Source organism: Uloborus diversus, chromosome 10 (genome assembly GCF_026930045.1).
Source record: "Uloborus diversus isolate 005 chromosome 10, Udiv.v.3.1, whole genome shotgun sequence".
NCBI classification, from domain to species: domain Eukaryota; kingdom Metazoa; phylum Arthropoda; class Arachnida; order Araneae; family Uloboridae; genus Uloborus; species Uloborus diversus.
In genome coordinates, this window is record NC_072740.1 from 97,821,786 (window position 1) to 97,842,692 (window position 20,907).

Below are 20,907 nucleotides of genomic sequence, written 5' to 3' on the forward strand. Positions count from 1 at the left end.
TCTACTTTTGGCGCTCTAACGAAATACAGCATTTAAAAGCTTATTTTTTATTTAATATTTTATATAACGTACAAAAAAAGAACACATTTAAATACACTGTCCTGATTAGTAGACTAATTTGCGCCGGTGTCGAAATTTCAAAAATGTGCACTTTAAACCAGAAAAATTTGGAGGTTTCAAAGGAAATATATCACTAGTTAGCAACTGAACAAGAATTTCTTTTGCACATGCAAAAGTAGCAAAATAGTGGCGAAAATGAAAGGAAGAAAAATAATATGTTTTGCACTGCTTTTTGACAAAAAAAAAAAAACATATTAATAATCAACATTTTAAAATAATCCTAGTTCAGAAGGTTGCTATAGGTGTCTAATAGATGTGGTTAAACGTTCATAGGAATCGGTTCAGTAATTGCGAATATTTTGATGCTAAGCAGTGTAGATAAGGTGTTTCGAGATAAGCGCGTTCATGTGAAGGAGAAATCACAAAAAAAAAAAAAAAGATTACTGCTAAAGTAAAATTCAATGAAACCACCTAGACGCAGGCATCATATTCCTATGAAAATATATGAAAATGTGCTAAACATTTAGAATATGCCTCCATTCCGTTTGATTTTCATATGTCTGTTTGTCAGATTCATTTTAACGCTTTTACAAATGCAAATGCATAGAACTACGAACCCCCCCCCTCCAAAATCCTTGTTAATTTTTACAAATCCTTTGAAATGTCCTCAAGAACACTTTTTGTAATTTAGATCATTATTTTGTATATTATACACATTTCTGGCAATAACAGAATACCAATGGAAGAGAGAAATTGATATGTGATATCGTATAAACAGCTTTTCTTTCCAAAATGTCCAGAAGAGCAATTTATTTGATCATTCATTTCCCGTCTAGACAATAACTGTCTTCGTTGCTTTAATACTACTGAGGCCAACCTATTGCTATGTCTTGATTCAAAAGAAATGCCACTTACTTAAGTAGCAAGTTGTCCTTAACACAGTTAAGAGCTAATAAATGAAAGAATTACTCAAAATGAAACATTTATTACAGCTTTAGAGACATAGCGTATAAATCTTTGTAATATAGTACAGTACACCTTAAAAAATCATTTGTTGTAATGGCTCAAGTAATGTTAAAAATTAGATAGTAAAAAGTTAGTTGTAAATTGTAAGGTAAACTAGATGCATTTTTTTTTTTTGCTTCATCATTTATGGCAATAATCAGCAAGCTGAGTGTAATGTTAATGCATCTTTTAGCTTTATTATATTCAAAAATATAAATGTATACAGGTTTTTTCGAGAAACATTTAACACAAATAATGTTTTATCATTTCAGTTTTTCTACAACCTACCTTCAAAATAGAGTTTACGAGTAACATTGGTTAGACATTTTAGATTAGCGAATTGCGTATGATTGAAATTTCTAAAACATTGTAACGCATTTTAAATAAAGTTTTGTTGCTGTTGTTTAAACCACTCGAATAGTCGAGTCAAAGCAGACGATACTAATTGATTTAAAGCAGATTGATTTAAGGCTCTCTTTTAGAGAACCTAACTCAGGTGGAAGTCTGATTTGACTATACAGCACTCGGTAGATAGATGCACCATCCATTAACATTTCGGTTTTTTTATTCAAACCAGAAGCAAAAAAACTAATAATTCAGAGCGCCCCAGAGGCATTGATTTGGAACGAGAACTTGGAGGGTTTTGTAACCACGAAATGTTTAACGTGCCCCAGTCTCCAGTTGCGAACACGGAGGATCTTTGACCACCTGGCGTCTAACGCGGAATTTTACAGTTACGCGTTTAATGCCTTAGCAACCAAGCACCACGGCGAAAATAAAACGTAATAAATATGAATATGCATCAGTAAAATATAAAAATAATGCATGTTTTAATCAAAAATATCTTATTGGATGTTTTTCATTAGAATTTAAATGTAACTGTTCGCTGATGTGTACAAATAAATGAAGTACTGTTAGTTAACCTGCTATGTTCGGAAAGATAAATGCAAAATCACTGTGCGTGATACGTGACGGAAAATTTTCAAGACCTGGATCAATATGTCAGTTTTGAGAAATGTTTTGGATTGTTTTTGAAAATGACGTTCTCCAATATTAACGGGTTTAATTTTCCAAGAAAGAAAATTGCATGTGGTCCACTGTTGGAGAGTAATATTTTATTTATAGAAATACTTAAATCTCCTCTCCTTTTTGTTTTTCGAGTATTCATAGAATTTAAAATTAAAAATTTTCATAAACCTCATTGTTGCTAAGAGTTACGTAACAAGCTGTTGTAGTGTATTTCTTTCAAAAAGCTATTTGATAAAAATTAGGAATTTCGGATTTTAAGCGGTCCAGGACACATTTAAAAAAATAAATATATTAAACAGTTTAGAGCTTTTCAATTTTTTTGCTCTGATTCACCATCTATTAAATAAGCATAATCGTAACATAAATATTAAAAAAAAATGTATTTAAATTTAAATATATATTTTTTAAAAATGGGCTTGCTTTAAATCGCTAAAATTCAAAATATTTTTGGTCAATTTTGAAATTTTTTTTCATAGATGTAAGCACAAATATACCTAAGCTTATTCGGCAATTGAAAAAAAAAAATATTAATTTAATAAAAAATAAAAAATATTTGAATGAAAATTTTTAAAAATTCTAAAATACTTTCTTTTGAAACATTTTTCTTTTATTTTTTTAAAATTTGACGAATAAAAACTCAAGTTAACTGTTTGAATAACATATGCTCCAAATTTTATTACTTTATCTTTATCAGTTCTTGACTTGTAAGAGTTTGAATGCAAAGAATCGAGAAAAATTGATTCATGGTGAAAAACGCGTTTAAATTTTTAAAGTTAAGAATATTATTAATTAAACGCAGGCAACAAAAATAATTATATCTTTCGTTCTAACTGAGATAGAAACAAGATTCAAACGGCATTTTAAGCAAAAAGAAAAAAAATACTGAATTTGTTTTTAAATGATAAAAAGAAATTGCAAAATTTGACGATTTTTGTGTCCCGGACCTCCTTAAGTAGTAAAGATTGAACTACCTGCGTTCCTAAACAGAAATTAGGTCTGGCAGAGATTGTATTTTGATAGAAAGTCAAAAAATTGAATTAATTTTATCTAAGAACTTTTTTGCCCTTGCAACAAGGTTATTTATTTATTTTTTCTTTTGTGTGCAGTAAAGAAATGGCACCACGTATAGAGCGTAAGAAGTCGTCATTACTCACGTAGTACGAACTTCAGAGGTGTGAAAACTATTAGACAAATTGTGATTTTCTTTTCAGTTTTTCCTCATTAATTTCGTATTTATATGCAATAATTGATGAAAAATGATTTGTTTTATTATTCTAATCAATATTTCACTCCTTTAGAGTAGTTTTGTTGACATTATTTTGTTAAGTGTTGGCATTTTTTTAAAGGAAAATTTTTAATATGAAGTAATGAAATTGTATGCACTGAACAATTGAATGTAAAATGACATTTTAAATCGTCTGATTGCAGAGCTAGTATGTTATTTTATTTCCTTGGGTAGGCATCATTATTGTTTCATTCTTAAAGCAATTCTTTTCGAATTTTTATTTAGTTTTTAGTCGGTGCCTTTTTTTTTGGTCAAAGTTTCACTGCGAAACTATGAGTGAAGCAAGTGTTATTTTTCCAAGAAAATTAGTAGCGTTGCAGTGTCTCACCAAAAAATCACTATACATAAAACTCACTGAAATAACTAAAAATTTTCCAAGCATCCATGTGCACACTGTAAAAAAATTCCGAAACGTTACTGGTTATTTCCGTGGAACGTCTCGGGATTTCATACGTTTTCACCTACTTCCCCGTAAAAACAAGTATCTTCACAATAAAGTTTCCTGAATGGCTACAAGTTGCACGCGTGCAGACTTTTCACTGTTGTGGAATACATTTTTAGCAACCAGTTAAATGATTGAATGAGCGTGTTTATTAAGTGTATCGGCCCAAGATTGCTTACGGTCTGTCCAGGTTGACTAGGCTCCTAATGTAAGCGAAAAAGTCAATGGATAGCTGCAGCTTTGCAAGGCAGGAATTACAGACCAGAGATATGGTTGGTTCCTTCTTGCATAGAGTTGACCGTATTTGCTGTGATTTTTATGGCGCCTTCTTGGTAAATCAGGAAGGTTCTAGTTAATAACGCTAAAACTATTTAACTTTTCTAGAAGGTACTAGAGACATGGCTGGCTTTAACAGGGGAGATTTCGCACTTCTTCAGAAAGTTTCAAGGTTAATTTCAGAAAGATTACTGACTTTTAGCGGAAAATGTTCCCGGTTTTTCCAAGAGAAGATACTGGAAGAAATTGGGCACATCAGCTGTCTATTATTTTCCAGGAACGTTTCTGAATCGTTTTTACAGTGCAGAATAAAGAGATATTTAAACTTCAAATGTGAATATGAAAACTATAGAGTAGGGAAACGCAGTAGCAAAAATAAGTTTACAGCAAGGACAGAAAAAAAAAATTAGTTTAAATTAATAAAGCTTACAGAAAAACAACAGATCAAGAACAAAAAATATCTCTAAAGGCATGTGGAGTAAATATACGCGATTCTCTCCTATCCGTAGAAATCTTGTCTTAGTTGAACTCTAAGCACGTTGTCCTCGTTTAAAAGGGCTGAAATCACCCTTGCTATTTAAAAAAGACCTGCTTGGGAAAAAAACGTGCATGAAAAATTCATAAATAATTGAACAAAGTTGAGAGAAATATTTATTTTCATTTAAATATTCAACTGGATTCAAGATGCTGATTCCTGTTCCTGAAATCATATTTATTGCATACTGACTAAAGATTCAGAACCGTTTATAAATGTGGCTTTTTTTTTTGTGAAATAAAAATTATAATATTATAAAATGGCTATGCTGTGCGTCTACGTTAGCAATGGCGACCGATTTGAACCGAAATAATTTAACATTAGCATGAACACGAACTAAATAGAGTCGCATTTCAACAAGGGAATAAATCATATGAGCGCGAGAATTTAGGATACGAAAGTGAAATTCCCAAGGCTTGGATCTTTGCTTCCTGGTTTATAAAGCAAGAGCCCGTGAGCGCCACACATACACTAAAAACAATTCCGAAACGTTCCTGGAAAATGATGGGCAGCTGATATGCCCAATTTCTACCAGTAACATATGAGCCGCTCAGAAGCCAATGCGGTTAAGTCCAAATCACAAAATTTGAGAAAATTAATGTTTTTTGATACATTAGTTTTTAAAATTCTTGGTGTATTAATTTAATTAGAAAAGTGTATAAAATCTTTTCTCGAAATGAAAACTCTGCAAAAAAACAAGATATGTTCAGGATGTGTAAATAAAAACGTAAGTATTTATTGAAATAATGACAGCATCTTAAAAATTTTAGGACTTATACCATTTGGCAGATGAAAAATATAAGAAATTTATATAAAAATAATAAAATAACATTTATTGTCATAAGTTTTATGTTTATTCATCATAACAAACACCATCTTCTTACGAGTTATTTAAATGTAAATCTTGATCTCCATGTGTTGTCCATAATGTCCTGTAAAAGTTGTGTTTAATTGGAGGTGTATACTTTAATAAACATATGATGTCTTTTTTTGTTTCTCTTGAAATTGTTCTGAATATAGGTTGAGTTATATTTTTTAAATTCACTGGCCACCTATTTTTTCTTTTTTTTTTAATATTAATTACATGAAAGGTATCATCCTCGTCAAAATTATGTTTGAACTTAATGCTGCTTGGGTTTGACCTTTCCAATTTTATGCATCTCATATTAAGCCAATCAATTGACTGTTAGTCCACTTATTGATTTTTTTTCTGTTGGTTACAGCTTCTTCCAATGGTTTTGTGGAAAGAAATTCTTGTGGATTCTGTCCTGGTACAATTTGCTCTTCATTACATTGTTCGACATACAGGTTATACATTTTTGCAATAGAAAGATCTGAATTCAAGTATCTGCCACTGGGATTATGACTTCTTGTACAATGAATTTCTTGTTTTTCAGTGTTGCCAACAAATATCGAAGGAAGAAAAATAATTTAATTTTTATTTCAAAGTTTATGTAAAAAAATATTGATAAAAGGTGGACTTATTCACAATGGCTTCTGAAATTATTATACAATATGTTCAGAAGCTATTTAAAAAGTGCTGTATAACCTTGAAAAAAATAACCAACGAGTAAATCCTTTAATAACTAAAAATATTGATATTTATTTCGTCAAAATTTCCAAAAATCAGAAAATATCCAAAAATGGACTTAACCGCATTGGCTTCTGAGCGGCTCATATGTTGCTGAAACCAGAATTGTTTTCGCTAAATGTAAGTAACCTTCTGAAATTATCCTGTAAACCTTCCGAAGAATTTGAAAATCCTCCGGTTAAAGTCAATCATGTATCGGAAACTTCTAAGAAAACTTAAGAAGGTTTAATGTATTAGATTAGTACAGTCATAGAAAAAAAAATAGAAATACTTTCAATTATTCGGCTATTATGAATGCTAGAAAGGTGTTATCCGACATGGTTTAAAGTCTTCTTTAAAACTACGTAGGTAAAATTTTAATAAGGGACCATATACAAAGTAAAATGAGCACGAAATCTTGATTTTTAAATCGGAAACCCTATTTTTTGCTACATAATTATGTTTAGAAAGAAAAATTCAGCCTGGGTACAAAATATTATTGCATTCCGTGCAGTAGAACAGAAGTTATCAACGAAAAACGATTTAGAGACGTCACCACATTGAAAACGCTACTTTCAAGGTCACGGCTTATCAAGCAACGGAATTTAAACAAAGAAAAGATCGTGATTATCCAGCTCAATTCATGATTTTTTATTTTTTTTTTTTTTTTAATTTGATGCTTTTTGAAAATGTTGCTCCACAAAGAGATGTGGGGTCCAAAACAATTTTTTTTAATGAAAAACAGGTAAAATATTTACTGATTTTTGTCTTTTAACCTTAGAAGGACGGATGGGTCTAGCTGATCCCTCGCATAGATCGTTGTTTAATAAGTCGAATAATGACTAATGGAAAGTAATGGAACTTTTTGACTTTTTATAATATGAACCTGTTAAATTGCTTATTTAATCATTCAGCTACTAGCCTCATAGAAATGTAAATATTGAACCTTATACCTAGAAAAATGATGTAAATATATTTGATAAATGTATTGCACCTGGTGTTACTGGTTTATTTGGAAATGAATAGAAGGTCTTTTGATGTAAAATGTAAGTCGCGTTTATTTTTTGCTGACATCGAAAGAAGTTTGAGACATCGCATACAAAAAAATAAGAAATATACCTCACAACGTTGGATGACGCAGCATTAAATAAATTGGTGATTTGAACGAAGAAGTTGATGTTCGCTTTAATATGAAGACGACCCCTTAACAAAAATTTATTAATATATTTAAGTAGAACACATTATTCCTGAAAAAATAAACCTTACACGTGTCTCTAGTTGTCAATAAGCTTTGAATACGAACAAGTGTTTCGTTTTTTTTTTCTATGACTAAACCTTTCTGTTTTACCAAGGAAGCTTCAGATGTATTAACGCCACCACGGCCAAAGTTAAGGCAGAATGGCAATTATGAATCACGCATATATTTCGCCTAAAATTCTAGACTTGCAATGATGCAGCTGCCTAAGGACTTCTTCACTTTCATGGAAGTTTAGTTTCGCTAGACCTACAGTGACCGAACTAAAGCCGATACACTTAATAAACATACTCACTCAATCTTTGATCTGGTAGCTAAGTGTATTTTTCATAACAGTGAAAAATCGGCATTCTTTCAAAATCTAGCGATTTAAGAAACTTTTTGCAAAGGTAGATTTTACGGGGAAATAGATGAAAAATCAGTGAAGATCCGAAACTTTGCACTGAAATAATCAGTAACGTTTCGAAATTTTATTACAGGATACATCATACATCATAGTATAAAGGCATATATTTCTGCGCAAGCAATTTACAGCAGGTAAGGAAGTTTCGCTATTATTTAAGCTGAGTCACTCAGGCTTTGAAAGGATACAAATAACAAAGGTACATCAAAAACTGAATATAATTGAGGCAGCCCATGTCAAGTAACCTCATCGTCTCCATCTGACCTTCTCAAATTCGAACGAAATTTCATAGAGGTGCTGAATAGCCTTTGAAATTTTCCTGTAAAAAATTTCAGCTTCTAACACTCAAATTCTGAGAATCTAGTATTAATAAAAGAAAGGGTTCCAAAATGGGTGGATCAGCTTTGCGAAAAGAATTTCCATATTACATTTCAGCAATAGTTCACGTATTATGTGCAATCATTGTATACCTTTACGTGAAAGAATCACTTAAATTAGTAAGGATATAAGCATTTCTTTCAAAAATAAGAATTTTGATCCTATGTTTTCAACTCTTAACACGCAGAATTTTCCGTTTTGGCTTACGATATTTTTGGAAAACTTCATAGCATATATTGTAATCATTATAACATTTGAAATACAATCAAATATCAATAACTCGAAGTCCGAAGGGACCGGCTAAAACGTTCGAGTTATTGGTAATTCGAGTTACGGGAAGTTTCCACTCAGTCTCAAGAGTTTGGGACCCGATGAAAACTTCGAGATAAAGGAATATTTGAGTTTTAAGATTCGAGTTATCGAGATTTTACTGAACAAATATTGAAAATTTGATGCACTATATACGTTTAAAGCAATTAATTCTTCACTGATGCACATGCATGAAGTATAGCAATTTAAAACTTTTAAAATTTCATGTCTAAATAGATTTGGCATCCTATAAAAAGTTCCAGTTGGCTATCGTAAAATCATAAAAATATGTCGGCGACCTAATTAGACGCATTTCCAATACTCTGGGAATATCTATAAAAAAATGATACTCACGCAAAACGTGTGCATTTCAGGGAAACAGTACTACAGCACAAAACTATTTATTATGTTAAAGTATTTAGTTACGTTGGTTTGTGTACTTTTAAATATCATTACTTTTTTAAACACAAACTATGTGTTGTTCAACGCATTTAGAAAAGCATTAATCTGTTAAAATGAAATTAGATTTTTGCAGTGCACAAATTATTAATTACTAATGCACTTTTTTGCTGCATAATTTATCTATAAAGAGTCATAAATACTCAATAGTCTGTCCAAGATATATGATTACAATAGCCAACATAATAATCATTAGTATTTTTATAATCTGTCGAAAATTGTACGCAAAAATGGAAGAAAATCTTTAAAAGGGCATGCATTGAAAAATGCATTTTTTTGGAAAATACCCAAGCATTTTCAATGACCCTTTAATTGTATTTTAAAGACTTCTGCGAATGTACAAATGCTTCCTCAAAATCAATGTTTTCACGAACCATTAAGCAGTTTAGACTCTATATATTTTCGAGCAGATTTAATGTTTAAGGAAACGATAACGTTTTCAAACTTTTTATTCCGTAATATGCCATAACAGTTTAGAAAATAAGAAGAACATGGAAATAAACAATAAGGACGCAAAACTAGTTTCTTACTTGTTAAGAGACATAATGTCATCGCATGCAAAAATGAAAACGTAATAATTGTGCAACACAATACATTTTAAGCTTTCTGAAATCCTATTTCACTATTATTAGTTCTTCTTGTTGTTTGTAGTCTTCGCTTTCGTAGAGATTCTTGGCATAATATAAGTTTTATTGTGCTTATCAATGCTGCAAAACAGACGCTAATAATATATCTTCTTCCAAAACTCTAACTGCAATCGTTACTCTCTCGGCTATTTTTATTAAATTTTAACTACGGATTTGAAACTCCAAGTCGAAGTACTTTTTAAATAATGTACAAACGTTTAATTGTTAACTTATAAGCGTAGATCAGTCCTTGATTAAAATATATAATTTTCAAATTATGTTTATCAGTGAAGTCAGTCGTTGGAACCCTATTTTGGAATCAAAAGTTTACAGAAATGTGATGGAAAGAGAAATGATTTACGCTGCGGTGCTTCCAGCTCAGCAGTTAAGGTCAAACCTCAGCATGTTATCTTTTATATGCTTGTGCATCACTAATGGAAAGTAAGTTTACTCGCTTAATTTAAGTAGCTAGTACGTTAATTTCGTGCATTGCTATAAATGCGTTATTGGAAAAAGAACACACATCTGAAAAAGAACCTCTAGCAATTAAATCAAACGATCTTTTGGACGGTAAGTGTAAATATTGACTCTTATACTATTCATATAATATCATTTTGACCTTTTTAATAATTAAAAAAATCCTCTGTGTCTGATGTTGGGCCATACAAAATTAATAACACGACTTCTGCAGTGAAGAGGTTTTGAAATAAGCCAGTACAAAAAAAAAGTGATGAATCAAAACGATGTTGCATAATGCAGTCATAGAAAGAAAAAAAAGTGCTCTTAATTATTCCGTTAATATTTTTATTCGCGTGTTCAGAAAAAAGAAAGGTGTCTTCCAACATGGATTAAAGTTTTCTGTAAGAGTAAGTATTTCAACTTTTTATAAGGAACTATGTACAACGTAAAAAGACGCTCACAAACGCTAAATTTTAAAATAAGAACTCCCATTTTTTACTAAACAACTGAATTCGTAAAACTAAAAGCAGCTAGGATACGAAATTTCATTGCATTCCGACAAGTAGAACAAAAGATATAAGAGAAAAACAATTCAGGGACCGCCACCGCATTTAAAATGGCACTTTCAAGGTCAATGGCAACCGAACAATGCAATACAGTTTACTTAATTCCTTTTTTTAATCGGAGAAAATAACTAAAGTTACTTACTATAATACCATAATTTAAAGTAAAGTATTAGGAATTCGCTAAATCAACTCATTTTTACCCAACGTAGGGAAACAAATTATTACGGCTTCAGATGTGAAAGAAAAAAAAAAGATTAAAATTCAAGCCTTTTGCTGAAAACTTAGTTGGGCGTGTGAGTGTAATTTCCTCCATAAACTAGAGCAGCCAGAATATCACTTTTACAGGGGGTTCAAAACGTGCCTACATTTATTGAAACTCCTTTATTCGGATCAGCAATAGCGCAAAAACCAAGGCCTATAGAGGAGGTTTTGACAGCATTGTTTCAGTTTGAAAGCATTCTACGGACTCTCAAAAGAAAGAAAAATTCATATTTTAGCTGGCATCCAAACTACTGAAATTTGTTGCTAAAAATGTAGGTACCCGTATAAAATCTTTTCTAAATTGTTTTTAAATCAAACTTCAATATATTATCATATTATTTTCTAATATTAATTTGACGATTCACAAAAATAAGAGTTTTATTTCTGCTTCAGTAAAAGACGTTATCATTGATAGATTGGTTCATACTTTGATGTAAAAAACAACATTACTGTACCCAAGTTTGTTCAGATATTGTAAATAAAAGTTTCAAAAACATTTTTAACATTTTGAGATCGTTTTCTGAATTTAATTGTGAAGCAATAGAAAAAAAAAAAAACGACGCAAAAAGAAAAAAAAATTTTGCACACAAAGTTACATCATGATGCTGATCAGAAATATGTGTTAAAAAGAAGGGTTCTAAAAGAAAATTTTAAAGTTGATGCACATTTTAAGATGAAGACGACACTTTAACAAGAATAAAGTCTCAATAATTTTGAGTGCTTAATTTCTTTAAAAAATACTCTAGTATCAATAGTCTTCGAATACGAACGAGTGCTTCATTTTTTCTTTCTCTTTTCTGCGCTTGTGCCACCAAGTACAGGGTGGTTAAAATTAAAATGACAGTGATCTGCCACTCAAAATGTTCATTAAATATGAAAGTAAATGTATACATACCTGGTGTTAACTTCTTGGTATCCTAAAGAAATAATTGTACTAAACTGAAATTTTTAGAAAGGTGTAAACTTTTCTCCAGTTGATATTTACACCCCCAAGCCTTTTTAATATTATACGTTGTTTTTTTTTTTTTCATTGCTAAGTGTGTTTTTTTTTTCTTTTTTTGCAATTTTTGAGACAATTTCAGACTCCCAAAGACGGCCAAAGATGGAGGCCTATATTTTAATTAAATTTTAATGATTCTAAGAGGCAACTATTAATAGGCGTTACGAATTTTTGATTTTTTTTTTCACAATACCTTTCTTCAGGGTGTGTATTTTTAATAATGAGAATAAGTTCACAAAAAATAATTTATTAGACATATTGCTACATGACTTTAGAAGTCTTGAAAATATGCTCCTTGAGCATCAACACACTTCTGCAGGCTACGTTTCCACGCTTTGTGCGCTCCCTGGAAGTCACCAACAAAAACATCCTTCTGAGCATGCGTGCAAGCCCTTTTGACATCATCCAGGGTCCCGTGGTGGCACCCTTTAAGGCTTTGAGGGCAGTTTTCACTTTGGTGAAGAGGAAAAAGTCTGCTGGAGCGAGGTCAGGGCTGTAAGGACACTGTGGAACTGTTACGATGCCATTTTTTGTCAAGTTCTCGGCAACCACGAAGCGCGAGTCTGGCGCAAATCTTCCTCATTCCAAGATTTTCAATGATGATTTTGTGCACAACCATTTCAACCATTCCTAGCTGTTCTGCAATCGTGCAAACACTTAAATGTTGGTCCGTGTTCAGCAAATGTTGCACACTTTGCTCGTTTTCCGCCGTTGATAAGCGACCTGCACGGGGTTCCTCCTCCACGCTCTCCCAACCTCTAAAAACTTGAGTTGCGATAAGCATTACCTTCTGCACACTTGCTGAATCATTTCCAGCGTTGATGCAGCCAATTTTCCAAGGCGAATGCAAGATTTGATTAGTGTAATGCCGTTCAATGCTTTGTTGCATTTTCAACTTGCACACACATTTTTGAAGACGTTTGCGCCATGCCTGATCCTGCGTCAAACAAAGTCAGCAGACGACTGCCCAGCGGAGCGTTATCAAGGTCGAAGGCCCCACTACCGACTCCATCCGATCAGAGGGACAGCTGCTCTGGCGTATAGCCGTGTCAGGACAAAAATATTCTCATTACTTAAAATACACACTCTGTATTTATTTCTAAACAAGCATTTAACTTACCAGTATGATTTACAGCCTCAATCGAATAAACAACTGAAGTGATTTAACAGCACGCAAAAGAAAGCAAAGTACTTGTAATTGCTTGGCCTAGCACGACCGCTGTGAACTGTCAGAGGGAGCGATACGTTTATAATAATAGAAAGGTAATCAACTGTTTTCAAACTCCTTACAAAAGATATTTCTAACACCAGTAAAAAATAAACCTTTCTGCTTATTTCTATTCAAGCATTGGAACTACCAATGTGATTTAAAGCCTGAATAAAATTAACATCTAAAAAAAGAAAGGCCCCACGCCTGCTAGAATCAATATTACTACTAGTTGACCCAGCCACGCGTTGCTGTGGCGAAGTAGTTAGATTAAAATAATCAAACTCATTATGTATTTTGAGAGAATTAAATTAATATTTTTTTATAGAGCTTAAAATAGTATAACCGATTTTAAAACATATGAAATCGATAATGGGCGTGTTTCAATGTAAAAACGATTCATAACAGTTCTTGGAATATAATGGGCAGCTGATGTGACCAATTTTTGCCAGTAACATGTATTGCCAAAACCAGAAACGTTTTCCGATAAAATTCAGTAACCTTCCTGAAATTATCTCGGATTCCTCCTGAACAATTCGAAGATCTTCCCGTTTGAAGCTAGTCGTGTTTCTGGAACTTTAGGGTAAATTTAGGTATGTATTAAAAAAAAGCTTGGCACCTTTCTGATTTATTAAGGAACTTCAATGAGCAGTAATGCAAACATAGCCGAAGCTTAGCCAGAATTGCAAGCAAGTATCGAGAATTTTTACTCAGTAACGTTCCGGAATTTTTTTACAGTGCAGACTGAAGCAAGTACTTATTGAATTCAGTAAGTACTAACTAAATTTTCTATGGCAAAAGCACTATACTTACGCTTAGTAAATTTTGCAAGTATGACTTCGCTAAAAATAAAAAATAAAATCAAAATAACTTGAAAGTGATAGTAAATATTGAAACTAATTGTAAAATATCGGAATGTAGAAACTAAATGTAAACCACCATACACTTTAAGATTCTACACTATATTTTATTCACCTCAGCTTTCTCTATATTTTCTAATCAAAAACTTCTTTAGAAAATACACTAACTATTTAAAAACATATAAAAATTAAATTTTATCAATGATGTAGATAACATTGACCTCAAACTATTATTTCTATTATTCGAAAACTGAAAATTATCTAAGCACTAAGTTGTGCACAATGTTCTTGCTTAACCTTTCTTTTGCTGATACGAAAGGTATGATAGCTTTCCCACTGGTGAGTAGGCAATATATTGTTGCCCAGGAGAGAAACATTTATGTTTCAAGTCCAAACCGAAATTAGACATTGCTTGGTCTTGAGATATATTTATAGTCTTTGCAAAAGCTAAACGAATCGGAGATTGAAGCCTTCCAAATGTGTTTAAATTATGACGCTATTTGTGGATTACGTGGCAACACAAACATTTCTCCTTTAAACTTTCCCGTCAAAACTGTTGAATAAAGTTTTTTGGACTTGACTTTTGATGAAGAAACGTGCACCGTTGTATAATCTATGTTTTTTTAAATTGCGAAAAAGAATAAATTGGTGAGCCAATTTTCAACCGGAAATCGTGTAGTCACATTCCTGGTGTATCCAGGGAATTTAAAAACTCAGTTGGAATGTTTACGGCTTTGTTTTCATCGACAACTCTATAGCCGTGTTCAGAATCAACCGTCAGCATTTTTTTCCTTGCCGTCAGGCAGTAAAAAATGACTTTGCCAGTAATGGTTTATTAATCGAAAGAGTTGTAGCTAAGACAGCGTCATTGCACTGTTTTTTTCGTTGCAAATCAGTGTTAACTAAGTCGGTGGCTCAAAGATCGAGAGACGACATACCATGACGACTAAGTGGAAAATTTAAAATTAAAACGAAAAAATCCTTCAGTTAAAACTAAAATTTCATCTTCATCTCTTGTGTAAAATCTGGATTTGGACATTTGTGTGTTTGTTAAACTTTATGAAATACGTCTTCAAACGTAAAAGTTATATAAGTTCTCAACAGCAATGATGACTGTGTTGGCTATTATGCCGTCAAAATTGTTTTAAACAGTTGACGAATACTGTTTCTCGTTATGTCAAACCTGCATTAGAAATTGTCAACTCCCAATGACTGTGTGCGACCTATAAATACAATTTGCGACATGCATCGTGATATGTATTAAACGCTCGACAATTAATGGTCCGCAAATATTCCTGTCTGTTCTGGAATGTTTATAGAAAACAAGTCCAATATATATATATATATATATATATATATATATATATATATATATATATATATATATATCCACTTTGTTTTGGATGGAGTTTTGGTCCCAATGTCTTGATTTTAATTATGCCCACGATTGATGAATGTTGTATTCTTTGGTTACGTGATTTTCTGATTTTAATGCCAGTAACATATCATGCAAAAGTCAGGAACGTTTTCCGTTAAAATTCAGCAACCTTCCTCATATTATCCTGGAAGCTTCCTGAAAAAATCAGAAATTTTCCCGTTAAAAGAGTGTCGTCTGTCTGGAAAAATAGAGTAAACTTAGGAAGGTATAAGAAATAAGCTTCGCATTTTCCTGATTTATCAAGGAAGTTTTAACAGCATTATTGCAAACATGGCCAAAGCTACGCCAGAATTGCATGTAAGTAACGAGAAGCTTACTCCCCTGCAATTTTTGCAAAGCTACGTAGTGCATACTTATTTGCTACTTTTGGGTGCTTAACAAGCATGGACGAGCCGTAATTGAACTGAATCCGATACACTTTATGAATACTCTCAGTTAATCTTTAAGCTGGGAACTAAAAATATTTTTCACATCAGTGCGATTTCTGCATTCGTGCAACGTGTAGCAATTCAGGAAACTTTTTGACGATGAAACTTGATTTTTCCAGGAAGTAGATAAAAACTATTGAAATCCCAAAACGTAACACGGAAATTCCCAGTAAAGTTTCGGAATTTTTTTACAGTGTATATATGATGGTCATTGTTTAAGTATTGTGTTAGTATTTTTAAAATGCAACGCAGCTCAATGTGTCTCTTAATTTAAATATAAGTATTCTCTTGAAAGAAAAAAGTTTCGAAAAGAAAAGTTTTAATATTTTTGTTAATGGAAAAAGTTATTAAACGCGTAAAAATTAATTTATATTATTTCTCTGAATTATAATACATATCCTCTTTTTATTTACTTATAACATTCAGTTAAGAAGAAACCGTTCTACTAAAAGAGACAAGGAATTACCTTCCAATAGAATAACGTCTTATTTAAGGACATCCTTCCGATTCACCGACATTTGTCTAAAAATAGCAGAAAAGGAAAAACACTGAACACTATTCTCACTTCAACACAAAGACAATACTTACTGTTTTCACTTTCTGGTAGTAGAACTCAAGTAAGAAATATCAGTATTGTGGCAAAGGATTTCATGACAGCTTGCTGAGAGTAGAGCATCTTTATAGGTTTTTGTTTCTGTCGTCTCTTGTGTGTGTTTTTTTTTTCTTTGCACTTTATAGAATCACTTGTGACTTTTTTCTTATGTTTAGCTTTTCCTTCCCATGAAAAGTCAATTCACTATGGCAGCATGTATGCAGCTGCAAGACAATTCTTATATTTTGGTGCCTAAAACATAAGAAGATTTTTATGAATTATTTTGAGATCACTAGAAATAAGTTTTTTGCTTTAGAGATATGAATAAATGAAATGCACTATATTGAGCTTTTACATACAATTAAACCCCAAAAATTGTTTTACCTAGAATTTCACAATTTTTTAGTTTTTGCACATACTTATTAACATTGTTAAACACTTGGTATCCAATGAACTCTTTTTAAGAAGTAAAAAACTGAAATATCCATAAAATAAAAGACATATCTAATTGATTAATAATTAGGTAATCATGCAATGTTATAAACACTGTCACCCCTCTGGAATAATTCTGCTTTGTATTGGCGCCATAATTTTGACCTCAAACACTCTCCAATAGAAATTCCGCAAAAAGAGACTATTTCAGAGAGAAGTTATGTTTTCAATACGAGGCGTAATGCTGCATATTTTTTCTGGAACAGGGCCATAAATTCTAGCAATTATCATATATATAGCAGTAAATAGGTATTTACTTCCCAATACGATAAAACACTGAGAGAAAATCACTATTCCAACTGCACGTATAAATGGAGCTAAATAACTGACAGCAGACGGATAAGTACTGAACTAATACGTAAGAATTAACTTCGAACATCAGTGCTGTTCTATGTATACCTTGGTAAAAAATCCCAGCATTTTTGAAATATTTTCCAGAGTTATGCGCAAAAGTTTCTCGCCAAATTTGGAGCCTCAAATGGAGCAAACTTAGTGATATCTCGCCAAGCCCACTGGAAAAAAATCAACGTACATGTAATTTTTCAAAAAGTAAAAAAAAAAAGTTGTGTGAAAATGAATGAACTAAACGCAAAACTTTGCAACATTATAACACGTTAAACCTATCTTATACACATGTAAAGGTCAAAGCTGAACATTTATTGAAGTAATACTTGTTAAACAGAAATAAAACCGTTAAAAGAATTCCTTTTCAAGGAGAACGGAAAATAAATAAAGAAGCATATTCAAAACAGTTTAGTTCCAGTTGTAAAAAACATTTGGTTTCAAAACACTTCATTAAAAATAATTAATGTTCATCCGTATCATTACTCCTTTCCAAGTCATGTGTTTTTACTTTAATAACTTAAGACAGCGTGTCAAACGTAGCTTTTTGTTCTTTTATTCATTAAGAGTCATTTTTTTTAAGCTTGGACACTTTTGATAGTTGATGTCTTCGATTTTCGTAAAAATTTCAGGATGTGTTAGTGGTACTATGATAAGAAAAAGTGAAGTTTATTTTTTTAAAAAACTGATTTGTTTGCCCTTGAGTAGAGGTCAAAGTTTAAGAACGTGAGAAAAAAGAGCTTAATATATGATTGCTTTGCTTCAAAACCAATGGGTGTAGCAAGCCAATTTTTTTTATGTGGATACTACTTGATACTAGGTACATGCTAGCCGAAATATTTTGGTCGCTCATTCATGGCTTTGAGGGCAAAGGTCAATTGAAAATGCTATTTTTTAAACTTTTTTTGCCCTGTTTGGGCCCGGATATCTGCTAAAGCCGTGAGTAACCCTCGAAAATAAGTATATACCTAACTACTCACCACAGTATAGTACTAAGAAAAACATGAAATAGCATGGGTTACTCTTTGCTTTAGCAGTTAAACGGTCTCAAAGTCGATGATTTTTTTAAAAATAGCCAAGTTTAGACGTCAATAACTCTGATCGCGACGCATCAACAACTTTGGGACACAGCTGTAGTTATAGTCGAAGTAGTCTTTTTTAAGGTCCAGGTTAGAAACCCATGGCAACTAATAAACTTTTTTAGTTACACGGTCTCAAAGTTGAAAATTTGATCTATAATTTCAACTTATTTTTTTTTCAATTACTCTATGACTGATGAGTTAGTAACTTCGAGAAACAGTTGTAATCATACCCTAAGTGATGTAGTTGATGTAGATGACGTCAAGACAGCGTGATTTTAAATTTTGTTTCGTTATGGTTAACTGTCGTAAGTATTTAAAAATAGTTCTTTATTTTTCTTGAAGCCCAATCTATGTAGTTGAAGAATTAAAAAAACATAAATGCCGCTGTGAACCGTTGCTTTTTCCTTTGATTTTTTAACCTAGAAAAGCATATTTTTGCCCATTAAGGTCATGGTTAGCCTTATCAGCCCAGTGTCCTCACTAGGACACCGGGTGATGGGGTGGAGAATATGATCCTGTCTTGCCTACGCTAAACATATGTCTACGAACTGTGCTGAGTGACCAAAAATCATAAAATGCCAATTTATCAGTGTCTTAAATGTGACAATTGTACTTTCACCTTTCCGCTGAAGGAAATTTGATTTTTTTTACAAGTTTATTGAACGTGTCAAATGTGTTTTAATATGCTATCCTATTGGCAACAGAGAATGGTTTCTTTTCGGAGGTTTTTTTTTTCAGAGTTGGAGACCAATGTTCCTAGTTTAGCCAATTTGCCTTTCTTTTTTAGAACAGTGTAGGAAAACGTAATTGAAAATTATATTTTTTCCATGGAAATATGTTATCTAATGAATGTGCAAAAGTTGGAGTAGTCAATCATAAATGAGGTCACGAACTTAGGATGGCCTTGTTTGGTGCACTAAGCATATTTTTTGTACTTCTCATATGCAACTTAGGGGTAAAGTAAAATATCAGACCTGAACAATAGCGGTCCACTAATACAGTGGTTTTTTTTCTGTTAAAAAAGAAAAAAAAGTAAATCAACACGAAAATAGGTCTCAAACATTTTCTACCTTGATTCTTTGCCCACAATTTTCAGAAAATATTTTATTTGACTAACGAAAAAAAAATTTTATTGATTATTTTTTGAAACTTGAATCAATTTTTGTCTACCTTACTTTCAATTGAACATATTTTGTTAAACTATATACAGTTTGTTACTAAACCACGTGTTAAGTCTCATTAAAATAGTACAACTATTTGAACACTAGTACTTGTAAACTACTTAAATGAAAAAATAGTTGGTTAACATAAAAAAAGCAGTACCTTACCTTTACACAATATCTGGCCAACAATCTCTCTGCTAAAAATTTAAAAAAAGCTGGTTGTTGATAGATTTTGTTTTGAATGCTCCGCCTTTCAAAGCTTCGGTTCAGTGTTGTTTGTTTAAAATGGCTACATCAGCCACTACTATCCGGTTTTATAAGTTTTACATATAATTTAATGCTGCTATCTATAAAATAAAGTACGAAACTTTTAAAAAAATCAGAAATACATTTTGAAAAGGGAGAAAACTCAACACGTGCTATTAACTATATTGAACAAATAAAAGTTCGAATTAAAAATATATTTTTTTGAAATTTTAAAAGTGTCATGGGTATGAAGCAGTTTCTAAAACTACATCACTTGGAGCACAATTACAGCTGTGTCTGAAAGTCTTGTTTTCGTGGATTAGCTTAGTTGAAACTTGACACTTTATGTTAAAATTATCATTTTTGTGAGACCGTTTAATTAACACTCCGTCGGGCGCAACTGATCTATTAGGTACAGCTCGAATTCTTTAGTTAGCCACGCCACCTCAATAGCTTCAATCAATGTATATTCATTTTCTCAAATAAACTTATGTTACATTCGAAAATCATGGAAAACTTTTAGTTCTATTCTTTGGTGTTTGTAGTTGACAATTTTTTCGTAAGAAAATGTGAACATGCGTAGAAAAGATCAGTAGATCAAAGTGTGCTTCCCAGGCTCAATGCGCCCGATCATGTTCTACAACATATTGCGCCCGACGGAGTGTTAAGCAAGATGATTAGATCCCAAAGTTTTCTGGCCTGAGTCTAAAACTATATCACTTTGAATGTAATTACAGATGTTTTTCTAAGTTACTAACTCACCAATCATAGAGTAATTGAAAAAAAAAATGAAATTATAGCTCAAATTTTCAACTTTGAGGCCGTATAACTAAAAAAGTTTATTAGTTGCCATGGGTTTCTAACCTGGACCTTAAAATAGACCACTTGGACTATAACTACAGCTGTGTCCCAAAGTTGTTGATGCGTCGCGATCAGAGTTATTGACGTCTGAACTTGGCTATTTTTAAAAAATCATCGACTTTGAGACCGTTTAACTACTAAAGCAAAGAGTAACCCATGATATTTCATGTTTTTCTTAGTACTATACTGTGGTGAGTAGTTAGGTATATACTTATTTCCGAGGGTTACTCACGGCTTTAGCAGATATCCGGGCCCAAACAAGGCAAAAAAAGTAAAAA